General features: G+C 38.6%; 2 long non-coding RNA genes across 3 annotated transcripts in view; one reads left to right on the top strand and one right to left on the bottom strand.

The window, feature by feature from the left end:
* LOC148132827 (uncharacterized) overlaps positions 1 to 22,660 on the top strand; it is a 182,252-nt gene extending 159,592 nt beyond the window's left edge. The window contains exon 6 of the long non-coding RNA XR_015749670.1: positions 22,427 to 22,660. This is a non-coding gene — a long non-coding RNA (uncharacterized LOC148132827). The remainder of the gene's footprint in view (positions 1 to 22,426) is intronic.
* Positions 1 to 25,995, bottom strand: part of LOC148132826 (uncharacterized) — a 226,187-nt gene that overhangs the window by 108,889 nt on the left and 91,303 nt on the right. The gene's annotated exons all lie outside the window — the stretch shown is intronic.

Raw genomic sequence — 25,995 nt, 5'->3', positions numbered from 1 at the left:
TATAGGAGGTATGCAAATGGAAGACAACAAGATTTTGCAACTTGCAAAATTCTGTGAATGAAGCAGACTGACTGAATGATACACATCTCAGCAGGAAATGTGGATCATATGAGAAAAGAAACCCCTTCCCCAAATTATCTCCACACACTGCACCACTTTTCAAATGTGCACAGCTAAGTTGTAAGAGTAATCTTGGAGGAATGGTATCTATTTAATTCATATTTACTATCTGTTCTGATTAGCGTTAAAAGCTAATATCCACTCTTATAGAGCTGCTGTTTCATAAATATCAATGGTCTGGACTGACCTTTAAAATACTTCAGGAATGGCAGCTTAAATGGAACAGGCTAATATTTAGATCGAGACAAATAAGATTTTCCATAGAATTCCACTGCAATGGATTTGGAAAACAAATTCTTCCTCTGGGCTTCCTTTGGGCTGACATACTATTAATATTGCCTCTTTATGCCTCCTGTGAGCTTCTACAAGAATGGGGGACACAACAAACTCAGCAGATATTCCCATTAAGTTCAGCTCAATATGTTTCCAAGCCCTACATCTGCACACATGTTCTTGCCCAATTGTGAGCTGCTTTACAGCCACTGAATACCTGCATACCTCTGGTTTTGCTGCTCTCTCGGGATGGCTAATGCCAAGAACACACTGTACCTCACCCTATTTCCCTAATATCACTGTTCATATTAAAAGGACATGGGATGCATTCAGGGACAAAACTGCAGACATCAGGACGTGAAGATTTCTCCTCAGAACTCTGAGCCAACTATAAATAACCTACAGGATAAATAGACACCTGACAATTACAGACTGCAATGCTCTGGCTTTAGCAGATGGGACAATACCTGTTAATAGGACATTTTTATCTGCTTATTTATTTGTTTTCAGGCGCAAAGTGTTTACAAAGATAAACCTCAAGATGACCGATCTGCTGCTTTAGGTGAAATGGTTGCCCCTTAATAATTACTTGCAAGTATTCTGAAAAACCACCATGCTGTACTTAATGGTCTCTTTCACATTTCATTGGCACCCACTGAGACAAAAATCCAGAGCAGAGATAAACTAAGCCCCATTTAGGAAATATCCATGACATCAGCATACTGTATTATTTTAGCCAACGTTCATAAAATGCATCCAGAGATGGCATATTTAGAAACATCCCTCCAAAAGATCTTAAATTTTGGGGGGACTTTATTTATCCAGTAGTCTGGATTTCTTGAGTATAATTGTGTGGAGAATGGAAGCAAATGTTTTGCCTCTCATAATCACGACTGAAAACATGCATAAAAGTATCAGACACAATTTCTTAACAGGAAACACCCGGATTTGCAAGAAAACAGTGTGAGTTTTTTCCTATTTTCCTTCGCCATGGACAAAATTGTACAATTCAAGAAATAATGCAACCTTGTCTCAACCTGGCCAAAGATAGAGATATCACATCCCTAAAAAAATGCAGCCTAGAAAGGAGCTAATGAAGAAACATTAAAATATAACAAAGAATTCCTGATGTATTTTGAGTAAGTTGACAGGAAAATTATTCTGCAGTTAAATAAACACAAAAATCCAGATCAGATCCTTCTCGCATACATTCTGGAGGCAAGATAATGTATTTCTTTCCTGTATATGTTTTGCTGGGATGAGGTTTTCCTGGAATGCAAAAAGACCAAGGCAAAGCCCTTACATATTGGATTTTGTGTGTATTGACTCTATTCAAACACTACATTCCTGCAGGAGCATCTAAGACAGAGGTGGAGAATTATGGCCCCTTTATGACTTGTGGACTTCAACTCCCATGCTGTCCCAGGAATTCTGGGAGTTGAAGTTCACAGGTCGTTCCCCATCCCTGATCTAAGACATGAAACCAAAGCAGGTACCCTGAGCATCTGATCTGAGAAATTAAGCCCAACTATCTCTGAGGAAATGACCAACACACCACAGATTCAAACTTAATCTTCTGTGAGCGCCTCCAGAAAACGTTTCTCAAAATAAAGGTCGTTTATAATATTACAATGGTGTAAGTATTCTATCCAGGTCTATGTATCACACAGGTCTGCCCCTTTTAAGTTTTTCTGGCATTCTTTTCCTATTGTAGCCAGCATCATTTTACAGATAGTCCTCAACTTACGAGTACGACTGAACCCAAAATTTACATTGCTAAATGAAACATTCGTTAAGTAAGTTTTGCCCCATTTTATGACCTTCCTTGCCACTGTTGTTAAGTAAATCTTTGCAATTGTTGAGTTAGTAACATGGTTGTTAAGCGAACCTGGCTACCCCACTGACTTTGCTTGTCAGGTCACAAAAGCTGATCACTTGATCTCAGGACACTGAAACCGTCATAAATATGAACCAGTTGCCAGGCATCTGAATTTCAATCACGTGACCACGGAGATTGTGCAACGGTCATAAATATGAAAGGCTGTCATAAGTCACTTTTTCAGTGACGTTATAACTTTGAATGGCCACTAAATAAACTGTTGTAAATCAAGGACTACCTGTACTTTCTTTCCCATCATCTAACTCAATCCATATTCCCTGAACTATGCTAAAGTAGCTTCCCCCATGTGATGTCTACCACTTCTGTTGATAACACTCGTACTCTGAATACCTCTGGACAAAGCACCGTTGACTCTTTATCTGTTGGACTTTTGTTACTCTATGTTTCTTTTCTTTCTCTCCCACTCCTATTTTTTCCCCCGTTTCTATCAATCCCTTTACTTTCATCGCATTGAAGCAAACATTTCATGGCCATTTCTTTTATCTCCTTCAATGAGCGCTTAATCAGGAAAAAATGCTTTCATGTTGCTAAATCAGGGCCAATGGGCAAAGCTGGGCTGACAAGAGACATTTCCCTCTGTTATTAGACTGGCCTAAATAGTATTAATTACACAGATCACCCTTTGATTGCTGAAATGTGGTAAGCTAATGGCAAGCTGGTAAGAATAGCAATTCTTCCCCTTTTCGCATCATATTCTACTTCTGTTCTTCCAATAAAGATTCTGGCCTGTCTGTTTCTCTTACACTGGATTCCACAAATACTTTCACAGCCTCTCTTATTTCTTAGCCCAAAACGTATTCTACAGTAGGTATTATTCTGACCTAGTTTTTACTGAAATAATAAATGTGTGCTGGGGCTGACTCCAGATGAAAACAAAAGTCAAAATAAATCTTTGCATGCAGAAAACTAGGTGTCAAGGAGAAGGTCAGTAGCCTTGCTCTTTTCTTCCCTTGCTTTGTTTCACTATATGAAAGTTGTCCTCTGCCCCATTTTCTTTCTCCCGATGATGGAGAAATAGGAAAATAATGCTCTATGATGCAATCTAACCAAGGGACAGGTTTGTTTACAACTCCAGTGAGATCAAAGCCATCATCTCATATGAACTGAACATCTGTATCATTGAGATATTGCATTTTTCCAACTCTAAGGTTCATTTCCTGTCACACCCTATCAGGGTAATTTTCCCCTCTTTGTCAAAAATGCTAAAGAGACACACAATCTCAAAAACCATTGGCACTAAAATCAACATTGTGGCGTTATTAAAATCATGTATCTTAAAATTTAATATACAATTTCATGTTTCATAATTGAAAAAAAATGACAATATGCTATTCATTTCACGTACAAACTACAGGAGTGCTACATCTTTTTCATGTTTTGTAAACTAATGTAAATAAGATGCAGGTTTGACATTGCACTGTTTAAAAGTCTTATCATCATGTTGTGTGTAGACACCGAACACCAATGTTCTTCATCTTCTTTTCTCTCTTTTTAACTCACTGCCAAAGAGAAAGAATTGTAAAACTCTAGAAATGGAAAGTTTTAATACTGTTCTGGGACTTTTCGCCCCAGTTTTGTTTTATTCTGGCTATTTAAAAGTATATGTCTTTTATTTTTTGGCAGCAAAGTCAGATATGAGATCATCAAATGACATTGCTCTCAGAAGAGTTCATTCTACAGAGAAAAAAAGATAATGATGGTCTTAGCTGCAGCACTGTTAACCATAATTTATTTTTAATTGAGGACAATTTGAAGAAAGCTCTCTCTCCCTCACATACTGAAATGGGCAGTTAAATAAAGACAAAAGGCTACAGTAATAATTTAGAAAATAATTCAAACAGTTATTTTTGAAATATTATGTGTCGACTTAGAACTACTCTACCCATTTGCATTCTCTAAGAAGAGAATAAAAAGAGAAATCATACTGTCTTCACAGTTGCCATGTAAACAGAAAAGCACTTCTCTAGTTTAGTTTGAAGTTTGTCTAATCTTAGCATCTGAACTTTTCACTAGAAAACTGACTTGTATTTCCATGTTGTGTTGTTTTCTTTTCAATGTACATTTCCACCACAGGATTCATTTTCTTTACTGCTTTCTCATTTTTTTTCAGTGTTGCTAGACATACCACAAAAAACGTGATAAGGGAAGAATCCCTGATATCCCCCAGTCATATTTCTTGCATTATCATATGTCTGCCTCTAGCAATTCCTGATGCCAAGGTCAGACTTCTTAAGAATGCTGATGACAGTTGCTCACAAATTTAATGTGAATGTCAGTTGGCACAAAGCATAAAAATAGCTCTCCATTGAAGCAGTACTGAAATGATTTATTCCTGAACCATGTGAGAAATATCAAGTGCAGCGTCAAGTGAGAGAGATCATCATCATCATCATCCCACTTTTCCTTCCAGAGTTCAAGGTGGTATATACAAAACCCTGTTCTCTCATTTTTCCAACAACAAGGGAGAGAAGCTGAGCTGACAGAAAGGTAACTTAGAGTAGGGATCTCCAACCTTGGCAACTTTCGCATGTATGTGCTCTTCCGAGGTTTATGGTCTGTTAGATCTTTTTCTGCTTTGGCTGCCAATATATCACTGAGTAACTTTGGGATATGTCACTTCTTGGCATTACCTTGTCTTTGTTTGGTTATTTCATATGCACAGTCCTGTGAAAACACTATATTAGCACTATTTTGCACTTTTAGTACCTATGGGCTCTTGTATTTTTGTCAATTGGGTGAAGTTTAATGCTCTATTTTGCTTGACACTAGTGTATCTATGGAATAAAATTCCATCTATCAGCCACAACAGCAAGTTTATAGGAGCATCATGGTTGAAAAAAGACTAACCAGAATCAGTACTGATACTGCTTCTTGTTCTTGAGAGAACGTACATACCTAATAAGTGAAGCAGAGCTGGTTTGTGGGCCATTAACTGCCAAGTAAGCTCACCCAGATGGATAGCTATTTCACAGCAACAAAACTTGGACATCTTCAAAAATGATAAGTTCACTCCATCTGGACCTTAACATATAGAACTAACTAGAATCAGATATATGCAATCATAATTTTTTAATCGTCCCATTATTTGTGTTCTCTATTACTTCCAAATTGCCAGCACCCATAACTTATGTTTCTAAGATTTACTGTATTTAATGGCATTAATATCCCATTACAGAAAGGTGAGGGACATGACTTTTTAAAAAATCTTTTGGACTTTAAATTTATTAGAATTTTTTTAAAAAGAAAAATAATAGAAGCATTGTTTATCAAGCGCTAAGTATTCCATGATGTAGTGTAGAAAATGAAAAGTTTATTCAGTTGTCATTTCTTCCAATCAGGCCAAGCTAAGGGAAGGTGATGGTTTAATAAATCATTTTGATTAGGTCATAGTCAAACAACAGAGCCAAGGAAGTTTGTGAGGAAACCCAAAACCCTAAAATAATTACTGATTCTGGGGCTGTATTTCAACAAGCTATTTTGATCACACCCATATGGGCGATGCCCATGAAAATTGTTCCTTGTGCTTTATCTAAACAAAGCCATAGAAATATCTTGAACCCACTAAGTCCTAGGCTCCTTTGGATTTACTTTACTTGTGTTTGTTCACTTTCAGAAACACCTTTCTTTGTTTAGGGTGAAAATATATATATCTGCTTGTAGATCATATTTAGAATTAGGAGTTTATGATGAGGATTCTTATAAAATGGCAGCCTCCAACTGAAGCAGGTCTATTCATAAAATGATGACTAGTAAGAAAATGGGTTATTGTCAGCAAGCAAATTAGAAACAAATTAGACCACTATCCTTCCCATTTTCTGACTAGTCCCCCATCTAATCAACATTTTATTTTCTAAGAATAATGTGTGGAGCTCAGATGCATGCATTCCTATAAATAGAAACTATGCTCAAGGCTAGCTTTTGCAGCCTGCCAGCTCACATGACAAGGGGCACCTCTGGTAAGAAGCAAAGAAGGGGAAGAGAACAGGAAGCCTAAGATTAAAAGCTGGTGAGTTGGAAGACCTGCTATACTGGCAAACATGTACCACATGAATAAAACCAGGATTGTTTTTCTGGTTATACAATATTATAGCAGAAGGTCGATTAAAGAAATTGAAAGAATGGTAGAATATCAAAATCCTTCACAGTACAGTCAATAGATGCGATCTAGAAGAATTCATGGGCTTCCACTGGCAACAAATACATTAGTTTAATTCAATATAATTTCATATTTATTCTAGCTAGCATTCATTCCCTCCCATGCATCAGTTTTTACTTTTTAAAATCTATTCATAGGGAATTCAAGTGTTTAATTTGCATAATAACATGACAGTACTTGTTCAAAACTGAATGCATTGTGCACGTAACAATAATACTCTCTGCTCTACCTGTAAGCCATGGTGGCTCAATTGTTAGAATGCAGTATTGCAAGCTAATTCTGCTGATTGGTTCGTTTAATTAATTAATTAATTAAAAGTCAAATTAATTCTAGTTTAACTACCAGGAGTTTGATTCTCACTGGCTCAAGGTTTACTGAGCCTTCCATCCTTTCGAGGTTGGTAAAATGAGGACCCAGATAGTTGGTGGCAATATGCTGACTCTGTAAACTAGTTAGAAAGAGCTGTAAAGTACTGTGAAGCTTTATATAAGTCTATTGCTATTGCTATTTTGATCAGGAATAAAGTGCAGAGGCCAATATCTGTATCTAATAAAAGCGAAATCCTTTCACAAACAGCAGCATTTAAAAAAAAAGACAAAGAGGCAGAACCCAGCTAGTCACATCCATTAAATCTGTTTTCACTCTATTCTTGGTTATCTAGTCTTCAAAACTTAGTTCTTACTGAATGGTCAAGCTCCCCAGTAAAGATGGTACCATTTAGCTAAATAAGAGCATCCATGTTGTGGAACAGATTCATTCATTGATTCCAAAAAGCATGTTTGCATCTTATATACAAGTTAAACACATCAGAAAATGAGACAAAAAATGAAGAGCAAAATCTCCATTGTTTCTGCTATTTTGCATAAGCAGCTAAATGAGAAGAAGCACAAGTCATACTATGAACCACCTTAAATGCTCTTCTGTACCCAACTGAGCAACCTTTCCATTCAATCCTAAAGCAATGGAAGCATTAGGTTGAACATTATATATTAGTAATTTTTACCTGTTTATCTTGAGGTCAGGGCAGAAGTGGTGGGAAGTAAATTTAAGTTGCACTAATAGTGTTAGCTGCTAACTGGTGAGGAATGTTTACAAATATCCCTTCACTTATTATAAATAGCCAAGCTGTCCCCTGAAGTTGCCCTGAAAAAAGACAACTATGGTCTTATAAACAACGATCTCTCATCCCTTGATTGGCAATTTCTATTCTTTGGATGCAATACTGTAGAAGACCATTACAACGTATTTTTACTTTAAGTCAAAAGAGTCATCAAACTATATGTACTATTAACAACTCCCAAAACCAGAAAAAAACAAACTACCCAAAACAATAAGGAAGCTTCAATCCAAAAAGAAATCACTTTGGCGGAAAAACAAATCTGGTCACGTTGCCAACTTCAAAAGCCGATACAAAAAGTTATGCCATCAGATAAAAATTGAATGCACCAATTATCACATTAAACAAGAAGAAAACCTTCTATGCACCAATTCTACCCGCGCTTTCTACAATTTTATAAACAACACACTAAAAGACTCAAGATCCATCCCACCCTTAAAGGACCTAATGGTAAAGACTGCAACGATGACACTATTAAAGTCAATCTCTTTAACACATTCTTTGGCTCAGTATTTGTAAACAGCAATGGATCATGCCCAGTATTTCCTAGTCGAACCACAGACAACTACAATGATCTAATACATATCGATTTTATAGAAGACATTTTTGAAAAAGCACTGCACAATCTAAAGCCATCTCTATCTATTGGACTGGACGGAATATGTGCCTACTTCTTAAAAAAGCTACCCACTGCCATAGCCGAATCTCTAAACATAATCTTTGAAAAATCTTTCAGGACCAGCTCCTTGCCAAAACTATGGTCACAAGCCACGGTCACCCCCATCTTCAAAAAGGGAGACCCCAGCCTAGTTGAAAATTACAGACCAATCTCTTTATGCTGCATCACCTGTAAAGTCATGGAGTCAATTATTAACCAATCCATCATCCTCCACTTAGAAACAAACAGCCTACTCTCTAATAAACAATTTGGTTTTAGGAAAAAACTATCATGTAATCTGCAACTCTTACACTGCAAAAACATATCAACTATACAACTCGATCAGGGCAAAGCAATAGATGCAATCTACATAGACTTCTATAAAGCCTTTGATTCAGTGGTACTACTCCTAAAACTAAAATCTTACGGTATCTCTGGACACCTGCATTACTGGATAGAAACATTCCTGTCAAACAGACAACAAATGGTCAAAATTGGGAGCATCCTATCAAATTCTGTACCTGTCAATAGTGGTGTCCCCCAAGGCAGTGTTCTCAGACCAACTCTTTTCATACTCTACATAAACGACCTCTGTGATCATATCAAGAGCAACTACATTCTCTTCGCTGATAATATAAAGCTATTCAACACCACAGACAATACTGCTACCCTTCAAAAAGACCTTGACTATGTATCAGAATGGTCAAACAAATGGCAACTTCAAATCTCAACAAATAAATGCTCTGTCCTACATATTGGCAAAAAAAATCAGAAAATAAAATACAGGCTGAATAATCAAGACCTTGTTGATGATCCAAACTCTGTCAAGGATCTTGGAATACTCATCTCAAATGACCTAAGTGCTAGAGCCCACTGTATCTACATAGCCAAAAAGGCATTAAGAGTTGTCAACCTAATCTTACATAGCTTTTTCTCTGGTAATATCACACTACTAACTAGAGCATACAAAACATTTGCTAGACCAATACTCGAATACAGCTCATCAGTCTGGAACCCACATTACGTATCTGATATTAACACAGTTGAGAAAGTCCAGAAATATTTTACAAGTAGAGTTCTCCACTCCTCTACTCATTGCAGAATACCTTATGCCACCAGACTCGAAATTCTAGACCTAGAAAACCTAGAACTACACCGCTTTCGGTCCGATCAAAGTATAGTATATAAAATTATACATTGCAATGTCCTACCCGTCAATGAATACTTCAGCTTCAACCATAACAACACTAGAGCAAACAATAGATACAGAGTCAAGGTTAATCGCAACAAACTTGATTGCCAGAAATATGACTTCAGCAACAGAGTGGTCAATGTCTGGAATACTCTACCTGACTCTGTGGGTTTTTTCCCCAAACCCCAAAAACTTTAACCTTAGACTGTCTACTATTGACCTCACCCCTTTCCTAAGAGGTCTGTAGGGGGCGTGCATAAGCGCACCAACATGCCTACCATCCCTGTCCTATTGTTTCTTTTATATATTTTTTATTTTTCATAACTATGTTTTTACTTATACCTATTATCTTGTAAGCAATTGACAAATAAAAATAAATAAAAATAAATAAATAAATAAAAATAAAGTGGTGAAGCATCTTAGAGGCTGCTTGGTCATGGGTGAATTCTGTTTGCACTCTAGTGATATTTTGAGGCTTTCCTGCATCCCTAGTTCAAAGTTCAGAAAGACCACAGCTAAAGGATAAACAATTGCCATTTATCATTCTCAAGATAATTAACTGGGCCCATATCGAAAGAATTTGGAGGGACCAAAAGAGACTTTGAAGTCAACCCAGGTTAGGCTTCTATGGATCCTCTACCCCTACAGCAGAGCTGTAGGTAAATTTTTTGGACAAAAATCAAAATTTCTTCTGGTGATGGAATATCAGCCATATCATTCTGTAGCCCATAGCAGTTTTGGATAGCAAGATGGATGACATCTAAATTTAATTAATCAATGAATTAATTGCCTTCATAAATATATGGGACTGTCTTGCATAAGGTTAAATGTCATTACACTCTTGAGTCCAACATTGCTTCCACAATTCATATTTTAAAAATACAAATGCTACTGAACTAGGGCTTTTTGCATTCAAACTACAAGTTTTTCCCTGATGTATGGACATTCCTATTTTTACAGACAAATTCGGTAGATCTACTATCTCATTATCTATACTCCCTGGCTTGATAGCAGCTGTATCCAATCGTGTGTCCTTTCCCTTAAGTTTGAAGTGGAATAATTTAGGTTATTGCAGAATCTACAACAACTGAAGACAAAGAAATGAGCTGTACTCTTTGTTTCTATACACCAAATCAGTTGAAGTGAAGATGACTGAAACCACTTCTGAAAGTTTGGAAACTGAAGCATGTAGGGAAATATTCTTTTTGCCATTTTCTTCATAGTCTCTAAAATATATATTGTTTAGGGCTCTCAATTTTAAATTATATTGTGCAACCAAATGCATAACTAAAACCTGTGAGACTTGATGGTATTGTTCTAACCATCAAATAACAGGAGGTAATTTGAACCAAGTAATTATAATTGTCTGTTCTTTATTTCTGAGGCTACTGAGAACATATGAAATGTTGAGGCCATGGTTTGGAACTTCAAGAGTCTTCATAAAATGAGTTGCCACCATGGCTTACATATTCATTTTTAGGAAAAGGAAAATGTGTGTTAATTGTATGGAAACAGTGAGGATTTTGCTCTTCAAGGTCTATCTGTTTTTCTGATAGGTTGCATATAATATGTTTTTTGGAATCAATGAATGAATCTGTTCCGCATCATGGGTGCTCATATTGTAGCTGAACAGCACAATCTTCACTGGGAGCTTGACCATACAATAAGAACTGAGTTTTGGAGACAAGATTACATCTTGTCTTCAATCATGATTTGAAGTGTAACCAGGAGCCATTTTTGTTTTCAAAGAATGCCTAAAAGAAAAATTTAAAAATTAAAAAAACAGACTAGGCATCTGACGAATGCTAAGTTTTCAAGTTCATTATTACCAAGCAGCAGCATACTGGGATACCCCAGGGGTGGGATTCAAATTTCTTAACAACCAGTTCTGTGGGTGTGGCTTAATTTGTGGGTGTGGCTTGGTGGTCATGTTACTGGGTGGGTGTGGCTTGCTGACTGGGCGTGGCTTGGTGGTCATGTGATTGGATGGGCATGGCTTGTATGTAAATATTATAAATATTTATGTAAATATTGATTTTTTTATTAAAAAAGAGCAACTTTTACCCCAAAGCAGGCAAAGCAGGCAGGCAGATTGAGTTGCTCACAGAATCGCAGATTCACTTAGAGATCTATCTATCTCCAATCGGCTACCTGAGTCTGTCACGTAACATTTGCTTGCAAGCAAACTCACAAAATTAACTCACAACACACCATGTATGTAAATATTGAATTTTTTATAAATAAAAAAAAGAGCAACTTTTACCCAAAATCAGGCAAAGCAGGCAGGAAGATTGAGTTGCTCACAGAATCACAGATTCATTTAGAGATCTATCTATCTCCGATCAGCTACCTGAGTCTGACTCTGCACTGAAAAGTAGAAGCTTCAGTCCTAAGGAAGGTTCTGCTCTGCTTTTAGATTAGCTAGAAAGCAAGAAATCCAAGGATTTCCTGCTTTCTAGCTAATCTAAATCTCGCGGCAGAGCAGAACAGCTGATGGTTAGGGGGAAAAAGGAAAAATAGCAACTTACCAAACCAGGCAAGTTGGATGGCTCGCCTGCCCAGTAAGAAATGAGTGGGAGGGGAGGGGAGGGGAGGGGCCAGCCAGTGGAGCAATTTGCCGATTCTCCGAATCATAACATGCGTGTGTGCATGTTTGCAAAAAATCAGCTGTGCTGCTTGGACAGCTGACAAGCTCTGCATGTGGGTGCGCAGCATTTGAAAATCCTTCTTTCCTGCTTTTTCAACCTCAGCTGTGGAGGGAAAAGGAGGGAATAAAGGACAAGGCCCAGGCAGGTGGGTGGGCCAAACGCTGAACTGGTTCGGTGTCAGCTGTTCTTCACAGCTACCGGTTCTATAGAATTGGGCTGAACCGGTAGCATCCCACCCCTGGGATACCCAATCCCCATTCTCTTTCTTTCACTCCTGCTTTGAAGGCATCTCTTCCACCTTGAAAGTCTGCCAACTTGAGGGCAGCTGTCCCTCATTGGTTGAAATGCAGTGCATAGGTTTCCTGTACCACTCCTCTGGAAAATGACTTTTTATTCCTACAGTTGTACTGGCATGTATATATTATTCATGGAAATTCAAATGTGCTTTGGCAAAGAGAATTTATAAGAAAAAAATAGTCCAAAGAGGAGTTTTAAATCATAAGCCATGGCGTTAGCTGCATATTTTTGCTGCATATTTTTGTAGAAAAGCAAAATAAAATTGCTGCAAATAAATTAACGGTAATGGGCGGGATGGAAGGATGGAAGGAGGAATTTGTATATGGAACACAAACTATCTATATAGTCAGATTGGAAAATAACATTTTACTAAAGTAGTTCTGATGAATGAAGAGCAAGGAAGGAAGAAGCAAAAGCCAGAAAGGGAAACATTTCTCCAAATGTGTGGAAGAAATAACAATAAAGCATGTTTCCAAGCAGAAAGCTTTGGATGCCTCCAATATACTGTCATGTTAAGGAAAGTTACAGATCAGTTCCTCCTTTGAATCTGTGATAGTGCAAGTGGTACCATTAAGACTGGATGAGTAAGCACAGACCTAGAATTGGCACCCAAATATAGCCACTTTGAGGCTTTCTTCCTCACAATGTTTCAGAAAAGGTTAATCCCACTGTAAGGGAAAGCTAAAGATTCTTCAGTGTTCTAGAGGGTTTGGAAAAAGTACGTGGTGGAAATCTAGATGCCAAGCATAAATGCGGTTTGGTTCTGCCCCCAATACTTCCACATTTTAATAGATATAGATATAGATATAGATATAGATAGATATAGATATAGATATAGATGATATAGATATAGATAGAGATAGAGATAGAGATAGAGATAGAGACAGAGACAGAGAGACAGAGACAGAGACAGAGAGACAGAGAGAGATAGAGAGAGTATAGAGACAGAGACATATAGAGACAGGATATATATATATAGATAGAGAGAGAGAGAGAGAGAGAGAGAGAGAGAGAGGGGGTTAGAGAAAATGGATGGATGGACAATGGGGACAGGCAAGGAAAAGGTATTAAAAAGATAGATAGATAGATAGACCAGGTGGGAAAGCTGAGAAGAAGTATTATAGAAGGACTACCTGGGGCGTTAGGGGAAGGTATTCAAAAAAAGAGGAGCAGCGGTGGGAGCTAACAGTATTAGAGCAGGGGAATGGTAGACCACTGACTGACAAGCAGATGCAGTAGCACAAGCCGATCACATTTTCTATAGTCCATTCTTCTTTCTTGCAGAATTTGCCATCCATCTTGTCATTTAATTAAAAATATAGGTAGTTTCTGTCTCTGAAAAAGCTGTAGTTGAAATGAAGGGGAGGCCTGGGAAGTGGTTTCCATCAAGGATACTCAGCACTAGTCCAAACATGATCAGTTCCCTGTGAAGAAAAGTTCTTCCATGCCGTGCTATAGTGATGTCTAGAAAATTCTTATTGTGTAAATTCATCCAACTATGTATGACAATGGTAAACTACTATTGGATTTGTCTGGAGCAAAAATGCTACATTTGGGTAAACTGACCATTCTTCAACAAGAGACCTTCAATCATTACTATTTTGATGTACCAAAGAAGGACACATTAATTATAATTTAATGCTGGTGGTAATGCAATAGTGCTTGGACTTATACACTGCTTCATAGTTTTTACAGCCCTCTCTAAGCGGTTTACATAGTCAGCATGTTGCCCCTGACAATCTGGGTCCTCATTTTACCAACCTGGGAAAGATGGAGTCAACCTTGAGCCAGTCAGGATCCATGCAGTGGGCAGAGTTAGCCTGTAACAGTGCATTCTAACCGAATGAACTACATTAGAACCACATGGCTCTAATGCCTCAGCTGATCCTTTGTAGCAATCGTTCATGGGATAAGAAATGCAGCTTGTGGCCATTTCTTGTGCCACTTTCAAAAACAGATTGCCCTGGGGTGAGCGGGGTAAAAGTGGTACGGACATGCTCAGCCAGGAAACATTATAACAACTTTGCAAAAAGTGTGACAAGCTATTGCCAAGGTGCACCATGTTTGGTTGCCTGTATCATCTCCTGGAGCAAAGATTGGAGACATGCTCACCTGATTCCCTCTCTTCCAGGCATAGGAGAATCCCTAACATTCCCATGATTTCCTAACATTCCCATGAAACCTTGAATTACGCCGTCTTCGGTCTGACCTAAGCATGGTATATAAAATCATACATTGCAATGTCCTACCTGTCAATGAATACTTCAGCTTCAACCATAACAACACAAGAGCACACAATAGATACAAACTCAAAGTAAACCGCACCAAACTTGATTGCAGGAAATACGACTTCAGCAATAGAGTGGTCAATGTCTGGAATACTCTACCCGACTCTATAGTCTCTTCCCCAAACCCCAAAAACTTTAACCTTAGACTGTCTACTATTTACCTCACCCCTTTCCTAAGAGGTCTGTAGGGGGCGTGCATAAGCGCACCATCATGCCTACCGTCCCTGTCCTATTGTTTCTCTTATTCTTTTATTTTTCTTATATATACCCATTTCATGTATTCACAACTATGTATACACTTATACTTATTATCTTGTAAACAATTGGCAAATCAAATAAATAAATAAAAATAAATAAATTTGCCACAGAGAGTTAAAATAAAGTAAAACCTGCAAAGAACCCTTTCTCGAGTTCCACTCCAAAAGTCTCAAGCATGACCCACTTCTGAGCTTCTAGGAGTCCTTCCAAAAGCATTTTCCGGTTTGGAGCAACACAAAAGCAGCAAACTTAAAAGATCACAGGATAAATCTCAGACCCGTCATCAGGTATTTGAAGATCAGTGAGCAGATTCAAAAAATAAAGTGCCTTCAGAGGCCCTTTATACTATTTTCTGTTGTTTCAGTTATGTCTCCGCATTTTAAATAAATAGCTCACAAGGGATTGTATTTCTGAGAACAAGCAATATTCCATTACTGGGGATAAGGCACGGAGACTAATATGTGGACTTGCTTAAAAAAAGCTTTCCAAACTGAATAAAATTTGATCCTTTCCTAGCTAACATTATGCAGAGAAATCGTGTCCTCAATAGGTAGGTGTGTTCTGGGTACTAACTAGGCCGTGTCTGCAACAACAATCCAATAAGGTTAGATCCTTGGTTTCGTTTGGCTATCACAACAGAAGGAACAGACTGCAGAATTGTTGGACATTCCTAACAGACAGGAAGCAGCAGGTGAAGCTAGGTGGAATCACATCTGATACCTGTACAATCAGCACAGAGGCCCCCCAAGGCTGTGTGCTATCTCCACTTCTCTTCTCCCTATATACCAATGACTGAATCTCAAATGATCCATCTGTTAAAATACTGAAGTTTGCTGATGACACAACAGTGATTGGTCTCATTTGAGACAATGATGAATCTGCATACAGACAGGAGGTTATACAACTTGCCTCGTGGTGTAACTGGAACAATCTGGAACTGTACACACTCAAAACCGTAGAAATGGTGGTAGACTTTAGAAGAAACCCACCCATACTACCACCTCTCACAATACTAGACAACACAGTATCAACAGTAGAGACCTTCAAATTTCTAGGTTCTACTATATCACATGACCTAAAATGGACACCTAACATCAAAAACATCATCAAAAAAGCACAACAAAGAATGTTCTTTCTGCACCAACTCAGAAAGCTCAAACTGCCCAAGGAGCTGCTGATACAGTTCTACAGAGGAATTATTGAGTCTATCATCTGCACCTCAATAACTGTCTGGTTTGGTTCTGCAACCCAACAGGACAGACACAGACTTCAGAGGATAATTAGGACTGCAGAAAAAACAATTACTACCAACCTGCCTTCCATCAAGGACCTGTATACTGCACGAGTCAAAAGAGGGTTGTGAAAATATTTACAGACCCCTCACATTCCAGACATAAACTGTTTCAACTCCTTCCCTCAAAACGACGCTATAGAGCACTGCACACCAGAACAACTAGACACAAGAACAGTTTTTCCCGAAAGCCATCACTCTGCTAAACAAATAATTCCCTCAACATTGTTCAACTATTTACAAAGTGTACACTACTATTACTGTTAATCTTCTCATCACTCCTTATCACCCATCCCCTCCTACTTGTGATTGTAGGACTGTAACTTTGTTCCTTGTATCTGTACGATTTATATTAACTGTTTCCTAGTATGATTTGATTGTTGATTGTACCCTATGACTATCATTAAGTGTTGTATGTTATGATTCTTGATTCTTAACGAATGTACCTTTTCTTTATGTATACTGAGAGTATTTACACCAAGACAAATTCCTTGTGTGTCCAATCACACTTGGCCAATAAAGAATTCTATTCTATTCTATTCTATTCTATTCTATTCTATTCTATTCTATTCTATTCTATTCTATTCTATTCTATTCTATTCTATTCATCTGAAAACTGCCATTCCCAGAAAACCCACCAGTCCCTGGAAACTCACCACCATGAAAACAATGAGTGGAAAATTAGTGATGCTATTTTAAGACTGGTGTAGTTCAGGAGCAATTTAGGTATCACTTGTTCAAGGACTGAAAGAGCTCTATATCGAGAAAATTCTATGTCAATTTTGATCCATCTATAAAATACCATCTTAGAATTGACCAGAAAGGATGGGGGCATAACTATTGGGCCTTCTGTGTACATCAGTAAGATCCCAGGGAAGACTATTTCCAAAGGTGGAGAGATAATGGAGAGAGAGAGAGAGAGAGTTCAGCCTTAGTCTAATCTCTCTCAAATGACCATCTGATTGGTTAAGGATTGTTCTACCTGACATCAATGAAATGATCCACTTCCCACAATATGTGTAACACAATCAGCCATTGACTCAAGGGATTCTTCTTTCCAATAATTCCAGCAGGTCAACTGATCACTTTTTCCTACTCATTTGTGGGAATACAGAGCCTCTGCTTATTCCTTCCAGAAAGTGTCTGGTATCTCATGAGCCAGCAGCAAAGCTTCATGAATCACTAGTCCCTTCAGACAGTGTCAGTCCTAAGCCCAAAGAAAACATAGTGAGATCCAATCAAGTCCAGTTCTTTATTTGCTTTCATCTAATAGGCGCATTCTTGCCAGACTAAAGCTATATCTTACTAACTAACCTATTAGAAATTCTTCTTGGAGATTCTAGGGTGTGGCTACCCCCAAACTTTTTCCTTCCTCCTCCATCCAGTTCAGGACTGTGCAATCACTTGTTTTAGGATCCTCTCTGGAATATGTTGGCCCATCCCTGCACTATTAGTAGCATCCCCCCGCCTCTTCTTTCAGTTCCATCACAGATATGCATGATGGGGCATATTAAGGAAAAGCAAAAATAAAAAGTATCAGGGAAATAGCTGTCCTCCATGCCCTGATTAACACTAAAATACTTAAACCTCAAGAAAGCTATGGCAACCTGGGAGCCAGAGAAGTGGAAAGAGGAGAGGAGAGGAGAGGGAGGGGAGGGGAGGAGGAGGGAGGGGAAGAGAGATGGAAATAACCAAGACACCTTCTAGCTTCTCTCATGAGGAACTGCTGTATGGAGCATATGTGACCGATCTCCTGGTGTCTCTTTTCTTCTGAGACATTTCATGGGAAATTTCAGTCATAAAGTCAGCCCTTCAGGGGCATCTTCAATTCATTGTGTCCTTACTGGAAGTCCATTATCTATTAATACTAAGCATATAAGGAGAGCTTCCAAATATTGCCCTATTCATATACTTTGGAGCATGTCAGAAAGTGTGGCGATAGTTTCAGAGCATGTAGCCAAAGAAACTATGCTAATAGCTATTCCACTATTTTTGTAAACGCTAGCAGCATACAATGCACCAGGCTGGGATAGTGATATGCATGGTTTAGTTGCTTGTGCAGCTTAAGGGCATTGGGACAGTATGTTCAATAGCTGCAAGGATTATATATGGGGATTATATATATTGTAAGTCTTCTTTTATTGAAGTTCCTTTAAGACAGTGTTGATTCCTGGTGACTGCTGGGACTAGTCCCTGCAGTTTTCTTGGTAATGTTTTGAAAGTGATTTGCCATTCTCTCTTTCCTAGGGCTGAATGGAAGTGATTGGCCTAAGGTCACCCAGCTGACTTTGTATTTAAGGCCGGACTAGAATGTAATTTGGCAAATGACACCTCTAGTCATCTGTCAGAAGTCATCTCCACTCCAGACCTAGAGAATAGTGGATGTTTCCTGATGTTGGTGGTGATATCAGGTGATATTCTTAAAAAACGTTGTGATATACTGAAAATAAGTTAAGAATATTCAACACTTTTTCAATATATCCAAAGTAAGAATTCTAATTTATGTGGAAAATTATTTGGTGTCTCTGCATAGTGTAAATTGAAGGAAAAAATAACTGGATAAAAACTGGGATGAAATTTAATTGATGTTTCACTTCAGACAATAATGCTGCCAGATTCTGCAGTAAGAACACTGAACTCTTATGAGAGTTGCTGTCTTGTTTGTTTGTTTGGCACCTAGCACCTTAAAACATTACTAATGCCTAGCATATAAAATTAGCTATTAGGAAAATAATCACGAAAACTTGGAATTAAGGAATCCCATTGTGTTAAAACAAACACAATGTTCCCAATTTACTATATTAATTGAAAATTGAAACAGATGTTGGTGGAAAGAGATGGGAACTGGAGATGCAATCATATGAATAATTTGTTCACAGCTTTGTTCTAAGTTTAAAAGATTTAGGAGGCTGTGCTAGAAATATAAATTGCAAACCTAAAACTGATATTGCCATTATCATCATTATTGCAGAATTAGGCAAATAGATCCATACAAAATGCAGAGATGCATAGGTAAGTCTACTTTTAGTTCATCCCAACTTCACAAATAGCCATCAATATACTTCATCATATTTCCATATTTTTAAAACTTGCATTTTGAAATAATAACTTTTATTTTAATCTTTGTTATTGAACATTTAATTTTATAGAATTAAGATTAAATAAATGTAGATTTTGTAGATTATCTCAAAATGCTCAATTCTAAATACATTTTCACTAAATACATACAGTATGAGTTTTAATACTTAGGGAAAAGCTAGGATCAGAAATGTTAGCATTTCTAGCTGCCGTCCTTTGGATTTTTGCAGCAAATAACTCCAGTCATTCTAGGGAAAGAGATGTGGAGCCAGTTTTGTGTAGTGCTTAAGGGACCAGGCTGAAGATTGGGAGATTGGGAGTTTTAGTCCCATCTTAGGCACTGTTGGAAGAAATATTCATCTGGTTCAGTTCCAAGCTGGGAGAAAGACAGAAGAAACATGGAGGCTGATTGGAAAGATGGTTTAATGGTGAAGCAGAACCACCAAGCATATGAGTCCTGGGCAGCTGGCCACGTGGAGTTGAGAGGAGGGGGTTATACCTTCTCTTGGGCTTTGAACTTGAGCTTCCTGTGAAAGAACATGTATTCTATTGGCTGTTGTCAGACTCCCATGGGGCTATGCAGGGGTCATAGCTGGCTCTGTAGGTTGTCTGAGAAGTTTAGCTGAAGTTTCTGAGGGTCATGCAATGTCCTTAGGAGATTGTGCAATGTAGTTGAGCTCTGTGTTTTAGTGGGGTAATCCTATTATGTCCTGAAAGGTCATGTCTTAATCCCTTCACCCTGGAGCTGAAGGTCTTTTGTTTTGTAGATAGGATGGCTCGGACTGTCTTAATGGGCAAAAAAATATCTGCTGGGGCAATTAAGAAAGGTGGAGGCTGCTTTCAAAGAGCGTGTTTCTCATCCAGGGAAATATAATATTCTGCCTTTTCAATATTTCTCAAAATATTCCATTCTTCTAAGAGAGGGGGTCTTCCCTCAGCACAAAGCCAGCTGAGCGACTTTGGGCCAATCACTCTGTCAGGAATCAGGCCATGCTTCCTAGGAAGCAGGCCATGGCCAACCACTTCCCAAAAACCTTTCTAAGAAAACTGCTGAGACTAGACCAGGCATTCACCAGGAATCAAAATTGACCTGAAGGTATATACAGTATATATATATTCAAAGCAGACAAAATTGCTAGATTAGTTCAAAATTCCAGGGATCCCCAAACTTGACAACTTTAAGACTTGTGAACTTCAACTCTCAGAATTCTGGGAGCTAAAGTCCAAAAGTCTTAAAGTTGCCAAGTTTGGAGACCTCTGGTTCAAACACTAGGAAATTAGTCGCTGGCCACAAAGTTTATGCTTGAGATATGTAGATCATATGCATCTTAGTCAAGAATAGCTGTTGGCTGAAAGCCTAAAAGCCTTTACCTCTTTTCTCCTCCGGCCCTGGAAGTTCTGTTTTCTGCCCCCCCCTTCCTTCTATTACTGTATCCAAATGTTATTTATTGTATTTTGGCTTTGTGAGACATCTTTTGTCTCCCTTGAAAAAAAAAACCTTGTAAAAAATAAATTAAAATAAGTAATGGATAAAAGTAACTTTCCCTGGCAACGGCTGTTTTATCTGAGCAAACATGCATAGTTGGCAGAATTGTGAAATACTCAGCTGAAACTAAAGTACCACAAGATTATTGAGATAACACCTTCATACTTATTTCTCTCTTGGGAAGGATTTTAAACAGTTGAGGAAACTATATTAGAGCAGTGGGGAGATTGTGGGTCATATGCAACCACAAAAATACTTTTTGGCGCTTTCAACACTTTCACAGTCTTGCTGCTGAAATCTGAGCACAAACCATGGCAATTTTAAATGTGACTTTAAAAAAAATAATTTTCTAACCATGGTTAAGATCCAGAGGGAGGAAACCTGAATTCATGCTTTCCCTCAGTCCTGAAAACTTAGCAAATGACTTTGGGCTGGTCAACTTCAGCTTAATCTGCTTCAACAATCTTTCCTTGTTGTGGGGAAAAACTGGTGGAAGAAGCACAATGTATGCCACTTGAGCTTCTATCAGAATGAATTTGTATTAATCCTACCAAAAAATTAGAAAGTTTTAAATGGCCCTGTTCCTCCCAATAATATAATTACACTCCTCCTATGGCTCTTGGAGGTACAAAGGGGAGACAAATTCCCAATGGATCTTGACTGGAGGAAAGTCAGCCTCGACCCCTGCATTTGAAGACCATGACATGTCACTCCTGATATCTACAGATGCCTAGACTTTCTCTCAAAAGAATGGAAGGTTTACACATGGAATGGGGTCATTGAGTACATTTTGAAGTGGAGTAATATATATTTCACATCAATAAAGGAGAATATTTGTAGCTCAGGGTTGAAATGAAGAATGCTTGGTGCACTCTGCTCACTTAGCAACATAAATGTTGGGCTCAGTTATGGTCATGTCAAGGACTACCTGTGTGTGTATGTGCACGGGCATGTAAGAGATCAAACAAGAAAGGCTTGCCTGCAATAACATAATAACTTGTGTATAACTACTTTTTGAATTTCTTCTTTATGTCTCTTTAATTTTAGCACCTTGTTTTATTGCTCATTTTAACAGTAAGGAACAAAACCACCTTGTGAATCTGTGACTTTTGTGGTCCTAAAAAAATCCCATGTTACCCAGAGCTCCAGGCTCCTCAGCCCCATAACAGATCCTGCCTCTTTTCCCCTTTTACAGTCTCACGTAATCTCCTGGCTGAGATCAGTGCAAGAAGATTCAGAGTGAAGGCTTCAGCTAGTGTCAGTAACACTCATCGTTTTACTATTGCATTAATTAATAGGAGGTGGAGAGGTGTTAATGAAGCAGAAGGTAATGCGGCAAAGGCCTTCTCACAAATCAGATCAAAGAACGCCTCCTGGGCGCCGCACAGATGGCTTTAAAGAATCCGTTCCAAGGACAATAGAAATAAGAACTCTAATAACCTTCTGATTCTGGAGAACGGCCAGCTCGAGAAAGCAACCAGTCCAGTGACCATTAAAGGGGATGCCTTTTTGGTTTCATTTCCACTCTAATTACCCTTAGCTGGTTGCTGCACCTGGCAGCAGAACATCAAATGCTCTCCAAGGATCACCATGTCAGAGTGGTTTACGCTCAAAGAACGATCGCCGCCACCTCTGATATATATATATATTTTTCCTTTTCCCAGCACTGAAATACAATCGTCTTTCTGATGGAGAGATATGGCACAGCAATCACACAGCACTGGCCCCAAAGTTTCTTGGCACACATGAACACCCACCTCACTCTCCAGAGACTTGGTGCCAACTCTCCATACAATACTCATTTCTAGATAGCGCTTTACCCCCACACATACCTCCTGTGGGGGGGGGGGCTCCTCCAGTTCTTCTAGTTCCGTGTAGACTGACTCTGTCACTACCCCCACACTAGCTTTTGTCCGGACAATTGCTTTACTGAAAAACAAGCAGGCAAAGCACTGGTTTATTTGTAGAGCACATACTATCCAGACAAAAGAGAAAGTGACAGCTTGAACTCCTATCTTTTTTTCTTTTCTTTTTTTTTAATTTTAAAAATAAACTTTATTAAACATTAAATATATATATACATAATACAAAACATTTTGTAAAATATGAAACCAAAAAGTTATGCATAACCAATAAACATAAAAACATAAACATTTCTAATTGCTTAGACAGTGTGTTTTTAATCAAACAGTTTTCCAATACTTAGTTCCTATATCTAGTATATACTCTATCATGACTTCTTCATATTTTCCCTTGCCTATCTCTTTACTCACAGGTTTCTATCCTTTATCCAATTATACCGGTTTTCCCAAACTGTAAAATATTTTGAGTCTTCCTTATCTTTTAACTTTTGGGTGAGCTTATCCATTTCTGCGCAGTCGTAGAGCTTCAGGGCAATTGCTTTACCGCAAAACAAGCAGGCAAAGCACTGTGGTGCTTATTCGCAGAGCACATACCATTCAGACAAAAGAGAAAGTGACAGCTTGAACTCCTATCTTATGCGGAGAAAATACTAGACTGAAACCTTAGGAAACTGTTGTTTGTCAATGAAAGGAAGACTAGGCAATGTTTAATGATGTTTTAAAATAACTACCAGATGTTTTAAAATAACTACCGTATACCTCTAGCCAAACAGGCCAGTGGTCAGATTATAGGAGTTGTCACCCAAAACTATCTTGACTATTGGCACATCTTCCTTGGGACGGACGCTGGATTACAACTTGCAACATTCTTCCGCATGAGCTATGCCTCTGTAGGATGCGTACAGGTAGTCCTCGACTCACAACAATTCATTTAATGACTGTTCAAAATTAGAACAGCACTGAAAAAAGTAACTTATGTTCATTTTTTCACACTTACAACCATTGCAGCCAGTCACTTGATGAAAATTCAGAGGCTTGGCAACCGACTATTTATGCGTTTCAGTCTACATGGTCAAGTGAGCTCCTTTTGTGAGCTTCTGACAAGCAAAGTCAATGGGGAAGCCTAACTTAACAATGATACAAATAATCAGAGTTGGAAGGGACCTTATAGGTCATTTAGTCCAACCCCCCACCCAAGCGGGAGTCCCTACACCATTTCTGACAAATGGCAGTCCAATCTCTTCTTGAAAGTCTCAAGTGATGGCGCTCCCACAATTTCCAAGGGCAAGCTGTTCCATTGGTTGATTGTTCTCACTGTCAGAAAGTTTCTCCTTATTTCCAGGTTAAATCTCTCCTTGTTCAGTTTCTATCTATTATTTCTTGTCTGGCCTACAGGCGCTTTAGAAAATAGCTTGACCCCTTCCTCTTTGTGGCAGCCCCTCAAATATTGGAAGATTGCTATCATGTCTCCCCTGGTCCTTCTCTTTACTAGACTAGCCAAGCCCAGTTCCTGTAACTGTTCTTCATATGCCTTAGTCTCCAGTCCCCTAATCATCCTGGTTTCTCTTCTCTTTATTTTTTCTAGAGTCTCAACATCTTTTTTATAATGTGGTGAACAAAACTGGGTGCAGTACTCTATGTGTGGTCTTACTAAGACTTTATAGAGTGGTATTAGTACCTCACTTAATCTTGATTGTATCCCTCTGTTAATGCAACTTAGGGTTGCATTAGCTTTTAACAGTGATTCACTTAAAAACTGGGACAAGAAAGGTCATAAAATGGAGCAAAAAACTCACTTAACAAATGTCTTATTTAGCAACAGAAATTTGGGCCTCAACTGTGGTCATAAGTCAAGGATTACCTATACATCAGCAACATCTAGACTGCCATAGGTTGCATATCCCCAAAATGGATAGCAACAAACTAGATGAGATCAAATTCTGAGTAAAATGCAATCTTCTGGTGTTCTTAAATCACTTCCAGAAGAAAAATGCAGAGGAGCTGCCTTTTCCTGCTTCTAATCTCTAATTCTGTATAGCATTAACTGAAAGGCACAGGAAACAGTTTTATGTTTATTTTTTCCTCAGGCCAGTTGTACTCTTCAAAGAATTCTAGGACTAAAACCACTCTGGCATGCTACAGTGCAAGTTAGTGGACTCACTGCAATTGTTAGTCATACCAAAGTGCTTGCTTGCTTGCTTGCCACCATAAATACAACAATCATGGTTCATAACACTTGTCAGCCTTTCAAATTTGTGTTGAAAAGAAATGAAGCAATCATTTGTTGCGGTGAAATGAATAGAGAATTCCATGTAAGTTCCCTTTATACAACAGTCTCCACCATCCACCTGATAATGCGCTGAAGTAGTTGTATGAATTGATCATGAGGCACATTAACTTTGAAGGACTTCTTTCATTTGCACCCCAGTGTTGGTGGTGATCATACAAAAAGGATATCTCCCATTTCTTTTAGATGAAAAAGTAGAATTATGGTCTCAACCAAAGTCTATGATTACATGTTTCAGAACACAGATCTGCTCCTAGCTTGTAAACATCGCCTGTATTTGAAGGGCCCAAATATACTTATAAATCTATGTTCTCATAAGGACAGAGGTGGGATTCAAATTTTTTAACAACCAGTTCTATGGGTGTGGCAAGGTGGGCATGGCCATGTGACTGGGTGGGCGTGGCTTCTTTTTTTGCAGCAACTCCCCCAGTTTTTGCCTCCTGGCCCACAGGAAGCCTCCTGGGGGGCATTTTGCTCCCAGGCGGCTTCCCTGGGGCCCAGGAAGGCAAAAAATGGAGCACTCCGTTTTTGGGCCTCCTGGGCCTCAGGGAAGCTTCCTAGGGGGCAACGGCCCCCTCACATGCCCTTTTTGCCTCCTGGGCCTCAGGGAAGCCTCCAGGGCGAAGCAGTAAGACAGCAAGGGGGATCCTGGCACAGCTGATCATCTAAACAGCTGATTGTTGGGAGGGGAAGAAATACTTTGAGGACTGACTGGGCAGGGAGGAGAGGGTGGGTGGAGAGGGGTGGAGCTAGCCAGGGGCATGATTTGCTGGTTCTCCGAACTATGCAGAATCAAAACAACCAGTTTTATAGAACCGGTTTAAACCGGTAGAATACCACTTCTGCATAAGGAGAACATGGCTCTATACATGATTTGATGTTAGGAAGGTTGCCTTGTCAAATAAGACTAGATAAAGAAACTTATATAAAAATATAGTGACTTGCACATTCACAAAATATTCATTGCTGAAAATAATTTACAATTATACACTCCCTATCACTGAGTTTTTCAAAATTTTATTTTCTTCCCAGCATTTGAAAATTGCTCAGAGTCTCAGAAAACCTACACACATATTTAGCCATC

This window comes from Notechis scutatus, chromosome 1 (genome assembly GCF_049901735.1).
Source record: "Notechis scutatus isolate UNSWTSFEM ecotype Mainland chromosome 1, rNotScu1.2, whole genome shotgun sequence".
NCBI lineage: Eukaryota > Metazoa > Chordata > Lepidosauria > Squamata > Elapidae > Notechis > Notechis scutatus.
This window is presented reverse-complemented; position numbering and strand designations above follow the sequence as displayed.